At 41.8% G+C, this 13,405-nt stretch overlaps 1 protein-coding gene across 4 annotated transcripts in view; it reads right to left on the bottom strand.

The window, feature by feature from the left end:
• The window catches only part of B3GNT4 (UDP-GlcNAc:betaGal beta-1,3-N-acetylglucosaminyltransferase 4), a 1,341,192-nt gene that overhangs the window by 3,519 nt on the left and 1,324,268 nt on the right, over positions 1-13,405 (bottom strand). The gene's annotated exons all lie outside the window — the stretch shown is intronic.

Consider the following 13,405-nt stretch of genomic DNA (forward strand, 5'->3'; position numbering starts at 1 on the left):
TCCATGATCACCAACATCAAAGCACTTCTTGCCTGACCATTACCTGCAGGAAGTTACACTTCTGTAGACCTCTTACAAGTTACAACCATTTGGGTAAAAATGCAAATGGCATTTTAACCTCCGTTTTGATATGGTGGGGACAAATGGAAAATATAAATGGGAACTCGCTCCGTGTGCACTTGTGGGAAGTGGATAACGAGAAGCTCTGAATGGCCTCCTTTCTGGATCGTGAAACATGGCAAGGATGCTCAGTGAACCTTTGGCAGAACTGTAGAGACTCTTTAGGTCCTGGAATTGAGTAACAGAACCAGAATAAATGCAAATAAAGTTATTTACTCACCATAACATCCCATGTTTGTAGCCCATGATTGTGCCTTCTTTCCTGCTTGTTGAGACAGCATCCCCAGCACCTTCTTTCTCGGGTGACTCGAGGGATAAAACTCTTCAGAAAAAACATGAGTGATGAAGTTATGAGGATTAACCCAAGTAGCTGCCGCATAAATGGAGTCCAAAGGCAGTCTGTCTTGAAATGCAGTAGAGGTAGACAATGCTCTAGTTGAATGCCCTTGAATTTTTCTTGGCAGTTGTTTGTGTTGTGAACTATAAACAATATGTTATGGTGTCTGTAAGCCATTTTGATAGGGAACTTCAGTCTCAAAAGTAACCTTTTCTGTTTTCTGAAAATGATAAATTGGTCGGATTTTCTGAATTCTTTTGTCCTGTGCAAGCAGAAACGCAATAGTCTATGAACATCCAGTTGGAGGAGTTTATATTCTGCCTTGTTGACATGATTAGGGAAGAAAACAGGAAGTTCTATCGACTGATTCAAATTTGACTCCCGAGCAAACTTTTGGTAGGAAGGAGGGATTGGTTCTGAGAGAAACTCTTGTCTTTGTGAAAAATTAAATAAGGGGGACGAATGGAGAGAGCCTGTAATTCTGATACCCTCCTAGGTGAGGTAATGGCAGTCAAGAAGATTGTTTTCCAAGTCAAGAACTTCAGAGAACAAGTAGCAGCCAGTTCGAAAGGAGGGAGAATCAAGGCAGCCAAAACTAAGTTTAGATCCCAAGGAGGAGGTGGTTCTCTTATTGGAGGTCTCAAGAGGATAGTACCTTTCAGGAAAGCTTTGCATAACCTGTGGGACATAACAAACACTTTTCTCCAAAATGATGATTGGAAATAGCCAGCTGAACTCGGATGGTGGCTGCAGCTGCTTCTTGGTTAAAAGTCTCAGAAATTCCAGGATCTTCAAAATGGGTGCAGTAAAAGGGTCAATATGATTTTTGGCTCCCAACAAGAGAACCTCTTCCATTTAAATCTATCTTGGTTGTAAACTTTTGAGAAGAGATCAAAATGTGTTGTACTGCAGGTGAAATGTCAGGTAGCCTGGCTAAGATGGGAATTGCAGAAACCAAGCTGTCAGCTTAAGGGTCTGAACAGAAGGGTGGAGCGTTCCTGACTGATGCACCAGGAGATCTAGAACTGGGTCCATGATCTAAGGCTCCTCTTGGAGATGGGGCCATAGGAAGGGGAACCAAATTTGATGAGGCCAGTAAGGGGTGATGAGGATTAGCTTGCAACCCAGTGATTTTGCTAAGTATTAGAGGAAACGGGGGGAAAGAAGTCCCAGGGGCCAGTTGTGAACAAGTGAATACCTGGGTGACTGTCCCAATTGAGGAACTAGGGCAAAATAGTTACTGCATTTGGTATTGATGGATGTGGCAAAAAGCAATTTCCTGCTTCAGGAACATCTCGTGTGGCATCAGAACTGCCCTGCTTAGCTTGTTCACCATCACGTTGGATCTCCCCGGAATGTGCACTGCAATCAGAAAGTGCTGAGAAGAAATAGCCCACTGCCATACTTTGAGCCTCTCGACACAAGGGGCAAGATCTGGTTCTGTCTTGCTTGTTGACGTACCATTTGCAATTGTTCCCTGTAGGTAGAAAGCCCTGGAGTGCTTGCAATGCCAGAAGCACAGCTTTCATCACCAGGACATTGATGTGCAAGTGGTACTCATGTTGCTGCCAAGTTCCTTGAACAGTCTGTCCCAGATAATGCCCCCCCCCCCCCCAATCTGGGAAGCATCCATGCTCAGTGTGGCTAGCGGTTGGGGAAGGATGAATGGCCTGCCTATCATTACATGCATAGACCGAAGCCACCATTCTAGATCCTTTTTGCAGGTCTCCAAGATGAGAATCTCGTATGACATGGGTAGAGTCTGCATGGACCACTGAGCAAATAGAAGCCACTGCAATATCCTCATATGGAAGTGTGCCAAAAGAACTAGTGTTATTGCTGCCACCATCAAGCCTAGAACAAACCTTGGTTGAATCCTCTTTCTCCTGATCAAGACTGAAATCTGATGTCGTATGCCTGACTCTCTCCGGAAGCAATTTTGCTATCACGTCTTTTGTATTTAAATCTGCTCCTATAAATGTAATATATTGACAGGGCAACAAGGCAGATTTTTCGTAGTTTATAGTGATGCCTAGCTCTGAGCAGAGATGAATTGTGGTGTCCCTTGCCCTGAGCAGAGATGAATTGTGGTGTCCCTTGCCCTGATAAGTCAATGATCAGTGGTGGCTGGAAGGAGCCAGTCGTCTAGATATGGAAACATCCGGAATCCTAGACGCCTCATGTGAGCCATAACTACTGCAATGCATTTGGTGAACACTCTGGGGCTGTAGCGAGACCAAAGGGCAGAGCTCTGAACTGGTAATGACTGGCTCCCAGCCAGAAGCATAGATATCTCCTGGATTGCCTGTCCATCTTTATGTGGTAATACGCATCCGGGAGATCGATGGAGCACATCCAATTGTCCTTTCCCAGAAAGGGAAGAATGGACTGCAGTGTCACCATCCAAACGGTTTTCTTGATAGACTTGTTCAGTCTGCTTAGATCCAAAATGGGCCTCCAGTCCCCAGTTTTCTTTTGAACTAAAAGTTCCGGATTCAGTTTGGTTTGCGGGGACTTCTTGCACGACTCATTTTCCTAGCAACCTTTGAACTTCTAGGTTTGCTTGATCCCATAGAGTGGGTGGTATATCTGGGATTGACTTGTTTTTTGGGAAGAGGTGGCAGGAGAAAGGAATGCTGATCGACTGTACCCATGTGTCTTGTGATACTTTGCCAGGCTTCTAGGTAAAAGTGACAATCTGACCCCCCCCCCCCGACTGCCTCCAGAGGTGGACAGGCAGGCCTCCTTTCAGGAGCGCTGGAAGGGCCTACCAGAGAACGTATCTGTCACCCTGATTCTCCAGACCCCCTCTGCCGTGAGGGCAGCATCTCCCATTATTGTTTCCCCCTCTGCCCCTTGGGGAAAAGTCACCACGTGCATCAGGCGAAGCTCCCTGGGATTTCTGGAACCACATTTTCCCGCATTTTTGACCTTTGGGATAAGGTCTAGCCCACAGCAGAGAGAGTTTTGCCATCTAGCTTGCACCTGGTAAGAGACTTTTACCTTGGGCCCGAACAATGATGAACCATCCAAATGGGGCGTTGGTATAGGAGGACTTAAAGGGCTCCGTGAACCCACAAAGGCACATTTAGGAATGTCTCCGCAAGGCGATTCCTGTGCCTACTGCCCTGCTCGCTCTATCAGCTGTGTAAGAGATAAGCCACATGGAGGAGTTGACTACAGAAGATAAAGTCGCAAGCTGGGAAGCAGCCTTGTCTGAAGCTCCTGCAGCTGTAGGATCCTGGAGAGCATCTCCCAGCTCTTTGAGGAGATCCCTCTGGAGACGAGTGAAATGGGACAAATAATTCAGTGACCTAAAGGTAAAGGCCACTGAAGAAAACACACATTTCCTGCATCTGTCCATCGTATGTGACTCCTTGTTCGGCGGAAGGACAGAAGTTTCTGCTAATTCCTGCTTTGTGGATGCCACAACCACCGTAGCATCAACTGGAACACCTTTAGTCAGGAAAAGTTAAACTTACTGGCTATCCTTGTAACCAATTCCATAGATTCTGGAGAGCTCTACGCTTTGGATGAGGAGGTGGTGTGGAGGTAGACACTGGCCCCGAAGGGGATGGAGCAGCTGAAGCAGAGTGTATGGAGCGGTCTGGGAGAACAGCACACTCATCACCTTGATGGCACCATAATTCTGGCCCGAGAGAGTCTCTGGCTCCGAAGAGCTTGGAGATGTCCCCCGCACCAAGGGTGATGGCTCAGAGGCTGATGTGGGCACAGAACTCACCTGCGCCAAAGGCCCAGTGGGAGAGTAGGATCCAAAAGGGGTTGGATCTTGCTTTCCCCCGGAGCAGACGAGGGAATGTCGGCCCTCAAGGAAAGGTGGATTCGACGAGATCAGAGTAGATGTCAGAACTGAGAGACTGGTAGTTTTCGGATCCAACGCTTCCACAACAATGACTTCCATGCACTCCGGCTCCGAATTCAGGTGAGTCGAAGGAGGAATCAATGACAAACTAGGTTGGGTAGTTGGCTCCACATCCATATGGGCTGGGCTCGATAACATGTTTTGCCAAAGCCGGTGTCCTGAGTAACCTCTTCACCACCCTCTCCACATAATCATCCGAAAGGGTCCTGGATGATCAAGAGGAATGGGTGGATGAGCGAGGACTACCTGTCACAGGACTGGAGCAGTAGAGACTGCGGTACAGAATCACCAGCTCCAAGGAAAGAGACCGGTCTCTTTTTTGGCTACTGGTCGGTTCCTAAGACACTGGAGGAACCGAAGGAGAGATTGTGTCTTGTCAGACCAGACTTACTTCGGATCTGAACTTGTTTGTCTTGTCCCTTCGATGGTTTAGAGATCGGAGTAGACGAAGATGCTTTTCTAGAGGGCTTATCAAGATTTGCCAGCCTGATTCCCTTTCACAGATTCCCAAAAGGGCCCTTTAAGTAACCCTCTCAAAATTAACTTATTTTTCTGCTCCTGCAGGACCCTAGAGCTAAATCCATGACAAATGGAACAAGAGTCCTGCAGGTGAACGGCTCCCAGGCAGTATACGCAACTAGTACGACTGTCAATGACATCTTTTGCATGCAGGAATAATTTTTTTTAATCCAGAAGGCTTGGATTCTTTTGACGACTCCTTGGACATGCCCGACAACAAAAGGATAACCACACAACAGCCAAAACCACTAACTGTGAAAGAAAACGGCCCAGACAGAGAAAAGGCAAAGAAATGGGAGGAACAGAAGGAGTGTCTAAGTGAAATTACAGCTCCTCCAACCCAGGAAATGCCTCCAACTTAAATGGCGAACTCCTTGGGGGAAAAGGGGGTTAAAAAGGGGGAAAGCCCGCTAACTCAAACGGGCTGAAATTAAAAAGCAGAAAAGAAATCCTCTAACTGAAATGAATTTGTTAGGGACCAACGAAAAGGGGGTTTAGTAGGCCTGAGAGAAAACGATGGCCTCAACAAACACCAAAAACAAGGGCAATAGACAACGAGGCACACAAGCACTTAGAATATCCCAACTACAAGACATAATTATAGATAAGAAATGAGAAACAAGGCAATAGACAACGAGGCACACAAGCACTTAGAATATCCCAACTACAAGGCATAATTATAGATAAGAAATGAGATTTTACCAACAAGTAGAAAAAAGCACAACTTGCCTGAGCCAGACAAAAGGCAATCCCAAAGCTTCAAGCAGAAAACAAGATCTGGGATAGGGATAGGATCTAGCCTCAAGCCAGTGGAAGCTCTCGAACTTTAGAATGCAGCTGAGTCAGAGCAGAGTATCAGCTCCGAACCAAACAAGCAAGAATGAAGACGAAACAGGGACAACATAACATCTACTGTTTATTCTTGTAACCAGTGAAGTCCAGCCTAGACCTACAACCCAGTGAAGTCCAGACTAGACCTATAGCCCACTATTATAGGAGAGGGGTGACATTTACTCAATTTGTGAATATGTGGACAGAATACCAGGTAAATTCTCCTTTTATAACTATGATGCAAAGATGACAGAGGATAACTGTACTAATAAATGTAGTAGTTGCAAAATGGAGTAGCTCAGTGTCCCAAGTTTGAGCCATCCTAGGAATCCGAAAATAAAATGGAAAAACAAAAGGAAGATGATCTGGCATCCAGACAAAGAATGAAAAAAAAAAAAAAAAAAAAAAAAAAAAAAAACCAAAGCTGCATACTTACCGTAATGCTGGCTCTGCATCAACAGTTTTAACTCATCAGTTGTTGGACTAATACTGGCAAGTACTTTGCTCCAACAAAAAACTCAACAAAAACTCAAAACTTCCAAACTGCCAAAGCCTCTCCTGTTTCCCATAACCTCCTGCTTGCAAAGCTCCAGATCTCTGAAGCTTTCAAAAACTAAGCACCACCACAAAAGGACGACCTAGTGGACCCAAATGCAAGTGACAGGAGGGTTGAATCAGCACCAGTACTGAAACTGGCAACACAGATCTAGCATAATTAACTTTCATAACATGCAACTTTTGTAGCCGATGATGGGAGTTTCCTTTCCTGTGGCTCTTCCTGAAAATGCTTTTCATGATGACCGCTCCAAATACTGTTCAGGATTTGGAAGCAATGTCCATTGTACAGCGCCTTGCAAAAATATTCAGAGATTCTAAAGTAGCAGCTGGACAAATGCCAAAGACCTTCACGAAAAACACCTGCAAGGTAGCCATAAACCTTTAAATACGAGAATTAAGAGCCTATGGTAGTAATCTGCCACAAACGAGATAAAAACGAATGCATTGAGACAGCCTGACAGAAACAGCCTGATGGAGACAGCCATCTTGGAAACTTTCTGGTTGATCATTTTGGAAGAAATAAGCAATTGAGAATCAGCTCATTGACTTAGGTCTACCCAAGTTAAAACCTCCACTCTCTATGAGCATTCAAGCAGTGCAATATTCATTTTTGTTGGAATAGTGCATGAAAACCCCAGGAAGGTCAACATATTTATGACTATTACTCTCTGAGGACTCTTCGGGCATGGGGGAAGGAATGATTAGGGAAACTGTATCTTAAAAAATAAAATATAGTCGTTAAGCATACAAAGCATGAAAAAGAATTTTCATGTTAAGGTACTGGGCACTAAGAATAAGATTTTCCGAGGGAGATACTTTGAAGAAGCTGGAGAGGGAAAGGGTAAACTTTCCAGCATATAACGATGCCGCAGATTCCCTAAAAGTTTCCTAAAAGAATGCTCCGCACACTTTTCAAACCACAGAAAAGTTAGCTCCCAAAGTTCAAGATGGCAGCCAAATAGACTAACAGAAGAAAAACTGTCATCAGTCCAATACCAGACAGGTTGTAAATGGCTTTATCTGGCTATGACCCAACATTATAAGTAGACCCTTTTTGAATGCCTTTCTGGTCTCTGGATAGTTATCAGATTTGGACCAACATGGGTAAGAATACTCCCTGGCCATCACTGCTAAGTGGAGAAACCATGTAGTTAGTTTCAGCGAGTGAGGATCTGGAAAATCTGACCAAAGGATACGGAATAGGAGGTTTGGTGAGCCCCAGATAAAGATGCCTGCTCAAGAGGAAAGGCAGAAGCAATGGGAATCACAGCTGTCAGTGTCACCTTGGCTTTGCTCATCTTGGCCTTCTTGATAAATTCTGGAATAAAGGGAAACACGAGAAAGGGATAAGACAGTGCTGGTGGGAAGGCAGACTTCTGGAACAGAGTATCCCTGAGGGATCTTCCTCCCAATGAAGGAGCAAGGGCAAGAATCTGGTGCTTCTGGAGTTGTGAAGATACAAAAAGGTAGCAGCAGGGTTTCTCCCAATGACAGGACAGTACTAAAGTGGTCTCTAAATTGAGGGACCACTTGTGAGAGTTATATAAATGCATTGAGTCTGCCCATGAGGCAACTACACTGATCCAAGAAGTCTGTAGCAATGAGATGACTGGAGACAAGAGGTCATTCTCAAATTCTTACGGTCACCCAAAACGTATGAATATTATCCTTCCCTGCCTGTTCAAGTACCATACTGCTCAAGTGGATAGCAATAGGACCAGGAGGGAGGAAAGTTTTGGAAAGTCTGTAAAATGAAGGCAACTAACTTCATTTCCAGAATCCTAATGTACAGTGAGGTAATTGGGGACAAAACAAAACTCTGGGCTATAACCTCCCCATAATACCAAACCAATTCCAGAACAGATGCACTCATCAATGTCAACATGGGAGATTGCAGGACTTCGGGGGGGGGGGGGGGGGGTCTGAAAGAGCTTGCCCATAGAACAAGCAAAGGTCCATGCATTTATGTGAGATTCTTATGGAGACATCACTTTGAAGGTCCACTGTACAATCCTAAGTGTTTACATCAATTATGAATCTAAATTGGCCATAGGTGAGAGTGTGCGTGCAAGTGTGCAGTGTGAAAGAACTACTGCGGCAGTATAAACCTTCCAACTGACTGCCCTTGTTGAAGTGCAAAAATGGGGAAAAGGGGGTGGGGGATGGATGGAGGCCATTAGACCAAACGGGCACAAATCTGGCACAGAAATGCTGTTTTTTGCTTTAAAAATATTTCCAAAAAATGCACAACACTGTAGAATTCAACAAAATTACATTTTCACACCTCTTCAGTTACAATCAAGAAGCAGCTGCATATAACTATACAAATCAGACAATGAACCCTAACCTTTAATCAAATCTCTCTTCTAACAGCAAAGGCACACACTAATACAGACAGAAGATTAAGCCCTTATGCTTAGAATAAAACCACTGTTTGCATATGCTACACAGAAACAAGTTTGTCCCAATTTCAAATAATTCAAGAATTAAACGACATTTTTAATCCAAGAATCTTAAAAATCAATCCCTTATCAGCGCAGTATAGTTCAGAGATGCTTCATCACAAATGCCTCCCCCTCTCCTGGGCAACTGCTCTAATGTTTTGCTTTCTGGTGGCCTCAACTCTGCCACAATAGTACAATCATGCAAGCCACCTATTTAAAAAAACTTTTCATTTAACCCACTACCCTCTCTCTTTTCTTAAGCTCTCCCTCATTGATTTTATCTTATGATAGGACCCCCCCTCGAATTGTTCACTGCCCTCTCTTTTCTTAAGCTCTCCCTCATTGGATTTCATCTTATGATAGGACCCCCCCCCCCCCGAATCTCGTTATAGACTTTGATATTTAATTATCCACACCAATTCCCTTGGTTGAGATATTTCTCCTCTTCATGTCTTACAGAAGAGTTTTTTTTCAAGAGTAAGGACCATTTAGTCACCCCATCCCACTAAATTAACCATGTAACTTCTAAACTGATTCAGTACGTCAACAATCCTCTCTTTCCCAGTTTTGCACCTCCAACATTTCCTTCTTCGCACCTCCAACATTTCCTCCTTGCCACAGAAACATCTTCACTTTAACTAGTGTGCAGAAGTACTTGTGTAAGCAAAGATGCCAAGTTTCCCAGACTTTCTGATCTTTCCAGGTGTTAAACATATTTGCCTCCAAAACTGGTCGGTTAGGGCTGTACCAAACATCCCCACTCATTCACTTATTTAGACATTACTACTTCTCCCATCTTGCAGTATCTTGTATATTTTCTGGATATCAGTTCTCTCCATTTCCTTCTCTTATATCCACTAGTTACATCACCTTATTAAAACTGGGACATTTTTTCTCATCCATTTCTTCCTTTTTGCTTCACTTTGGATAGCCTGAAAGTGAAGATACAGGTTTGGAACTGGATCATATTTCCCTCTTACCCAATCCTTTGCCCAAACTAAGTTTAGCCCCGTATTTGAAACTAGAGTTGGTGCCAATATTTAAATTTTGTCTTTTGCTATTGACACTTCCATGCTACCATTTTATAGTCCTTTATCTTCTAAAGGGTTTCCTTTTGGTAGCATTTCTTTCTCTACTCCCTTTATGTTCAGAAACAAGCTATCTTTGCTTAACTTTCCTATAAAAGGGCTATCCTTGCATTGAAGCTTTTCTTTTCACCGAATATCTTACGTACTGGGTATCTTCTCCCAGATCATCTTTCCAACTTGCTTCAAAACTTTTCATTGACATTTAGATATACTAAACTGTATCGCCTTCAGCTATTGGAATAGTTATGTCACCCCTAACCCACTATCTTTTGCCATTGTAACTTTCTCCAAGTTCATCCATTGCTTCTCACATGTACATCGGTAAATTTAGGAGTTGAATGAGAAATTATGACTTTTGGATCCGAGGAGATGCAAAAGACCTGTTCCAAATACAATATAGGGGACAATATATGCTATGGAGGGATTTGAACCTTCTGATTCAGAACAAGCCCTAGTACTTTCCATTTTCCATTTCTGCAGATCTGCAGGAACTTTGTTCAGGATACTTTCATATGACAGTTGCTGGGATCCTGCAGGCTTTGACCCATATCCACAGGAATTTTCTTGTGGTCTTTCCACATTTCTGGGTAGCCCTCTCAACTGCTCTGGATCTCTAGACAAAGTCATATGGATTAGGTTTTCCTTTTATTAAATGAACCTTCTACTAATCAAATACATTTCTTAAGTTCCTCTTGACTGAAAGTAATTAGAATCGACAAATAAAAGGTACTTAAGCTCCCTGGCTCCACACTGCTAACCTTTCAAATTTGATTGCCTTATTACGGTCAGTAGTTCTAAATGTAGTGCAAATAAAGGGGTGAGAGACCATGCCCCCCTAGTTAGGCTCTAATGGTCTGATAAGGACACCAAAACCTTAACTCATGCCACGTTGCCATTTGATCATACATCTGTCAAGATGATAAAGGAGTAAGGAAATCTTATTCCTTTTAGGACAGAGTAATAATGGATCACTCAATATCATATGCTTTTTCTGCAGCCAATAAATTACTGCTATCTTACTGCCCCTTTTCTTTGCATTTTGTATCCAACAGTCTGAACACATTGTCAGATGTTAGTCCTCTTAGGAAACCACAATGCTAACTATTCAACATGACAGAAGCTTTGCTACCCAAACTGCAAGTTACCAAAAAGGTTTTGCAACTGTGGCTTAAGACATTTTTTTTTGGGGGGGGGGTGTATGACAGTGGAGGTTTATTTTTTCCCTTTCTTTATGTACTGCTACAATTACTTCTTAGTTGTACAACTGAGGAATTTGCTGCTTATCGTATTTGTCCAAATTTACATTAACCTAGCTTTCTAACTTTCACTCTTGGAAATTGCATTTGAAACTTGAAGCCTTATTTTTAGCTTATTTCCCCTGTGGCTTCCTATTAAGTTATTTCTTTTAACAGGATGTCATACTTCTCTCAAATAGGGTGCATGTATAACCCCTACAAAATCACTTATTTGAGCCCTTGATTGGCCATTCTTCATGTTGCTCATCTGCAGCCTCTCATAATATAGTTTAGATCCCAAAGGAACCATTAGCTATCCCTTTCTGATCCAAACATTAACTTAGACACTGCTGTTCTATTTTGCCTCAGTCTGGAGGCTAATGCCTTTACGGCCTTCATTGTATTGGTTCAACAGAATTCTCACACTGCAACATTACTTTATTATCCTCTTCTGTTTAAAGCTCTTCTAGTAACTTCTGAAGCTGACAGTTCGTCATTTTTCTCTCTTAAGAGTTTCTGGCAAATCTGAACTTTTAGCGTCCTAATCTTTCTACTCAAGTTTTTTAGATTGCATTGTGTACCCTTTTAACTTCTCTTATGAAATTATACTTTATAGAATCCCACTGCTGAATTAGATTTTCTGTGATCCCAGTTAGCTCTGGTTCTACTCTACTCCATATGCATATCCTGAAAGCATCCTTTTTCAGGTAATACAGTGAAAATTTCCAATGAAGTACCCTTTCCATATCTTATCTTAGAGTCATCTTAATCTGTATGCATGCATAGTCTAAAAATATAACATGACTCACTGTTCTTTTATTAACCAATTCCATGTGTTCCATCATAAGCCTATTCTTGGCCATCTCTTATACTTAGAGCTACAAGAAGCTTGTACAAGAGATTTTTACAAGGATGAAAATTTAACAGCTCACAGATAGCAACATGTGATGCATCTCTGATGGTTGTTAAAGCTAAAAGCATTAATAGTTTTATTATTGGAAAATGTGCTACATTCCCACAAAACTGAGGTTTGTGAAACAGTTAAAGAACAATGACTGCAAACCAGTTCTGCCAGGGTATAAAGGTTTTTACAGTAAAAGACATAAAAAAAATCATCAGGTGGAGGCGTTATGATTGGTCTCAAATATCTTTAATCCCTGTGATTATTACATGTTCAATGAGAACACCAATACTATAGCTTGTGTAAATGAGACAAGACAACCCTAGAACATTAACATTGTTGGAATGCATAGATCACCAAAGTCAAGTGCCAATGACCTTCCCAGCATGAAGCACAGGAAGGAAGAATAATAGTGGCTGGGGAATAATTATTCCAGTCTGTTTCTGGTAAATTTATTGATTCAGCATTAGTAAAAAAGTAATTCACAACATATGTTCATTAACAGCAATTGTTTCAGACTGTAAAAAAATAAAAACTAACAGGGAAAGGAACACAGACACTGCGTTCCTAAAGAAATTGCTGTTACTTTGTGTCAGGTTTTTTCCACCATTGATGTGCAGTGACCATGAGGTTATAAAGGTTAATTTGTTGCTAGATAATTCTGCCAAAATGAAATCTAAAGCATTGCATGGAAGATTACAGATTATATGGAAGCAAAACTAACTAGGCAAAACTAATTGGCGTGATGTGTTCAGTGGAAAAACTGAAGGAATCTAAAGTTTTGAAATAAAGGAATGTAAAGTTTTGAAATGGAAATAGAGTCCAAAAAAAGTTAAAAAAAGTGGGTTTATCAGGATCTATGGATACAATGCCAAGGAGATATATTTCCATAAGAACGGGAGACCTGATTAAGGAAAAAGTGGACAAACAAAATTAAGCATAAGACATCTTCATATACATTTTCTTCAAATTTTTCTTGATCTTGAGCATAATAGGAAACCTTTTAACAGATACAGAAAATGTGGAAGTAAATATATATAAATTGATAAACTGTATGTAGACTCCAACATTTATTCTCAGACACAACAGATTAAAAATAAATTTACAAAATCTTATGCAAAACAGTTACGACTCCACAAAGGGTGTGATAAATTGTTCTAGTGATATCCAGATAACTTCAGATAATGGAACCAAAATAGATTATATTGAAAAAAAAATATGCAAACTGGATCCAAACAAAGCACTGGGAGGAGATGGAATAAGTAATAATGATCTGCAAACACTTCAAAAACTTATAGTACCATTACATTATTTGCTAGGTCATATAAATATATAGGGAGATTCCTCAAGGTTGGAGGCATGCACTTAGTAAACCTGCCTTTACGGGAAAAGGGAGTAGGACAAGCCCAGAGTCATAAAAACCTTCAAGTCTATGTTCACGTTGGGGAAAAATGGAGAAAGCAATATAGGATAAGTTGTCAAAAATGGA

This window comes from Protopterus annectens, chromosome 4.part0 (genome assembly GCF_019279795.1).
Source record: "Protopterus annectens isolate FY-2018-M chromosome 4.part0, PAN1.0, whole genome shotgun sequence".
Taxonomy (NCBI): Eukaryota; Metazoa; Chordata; order Ceratodontiformes; family Protopteridae; genus Protopterus; species Protopterus annectens.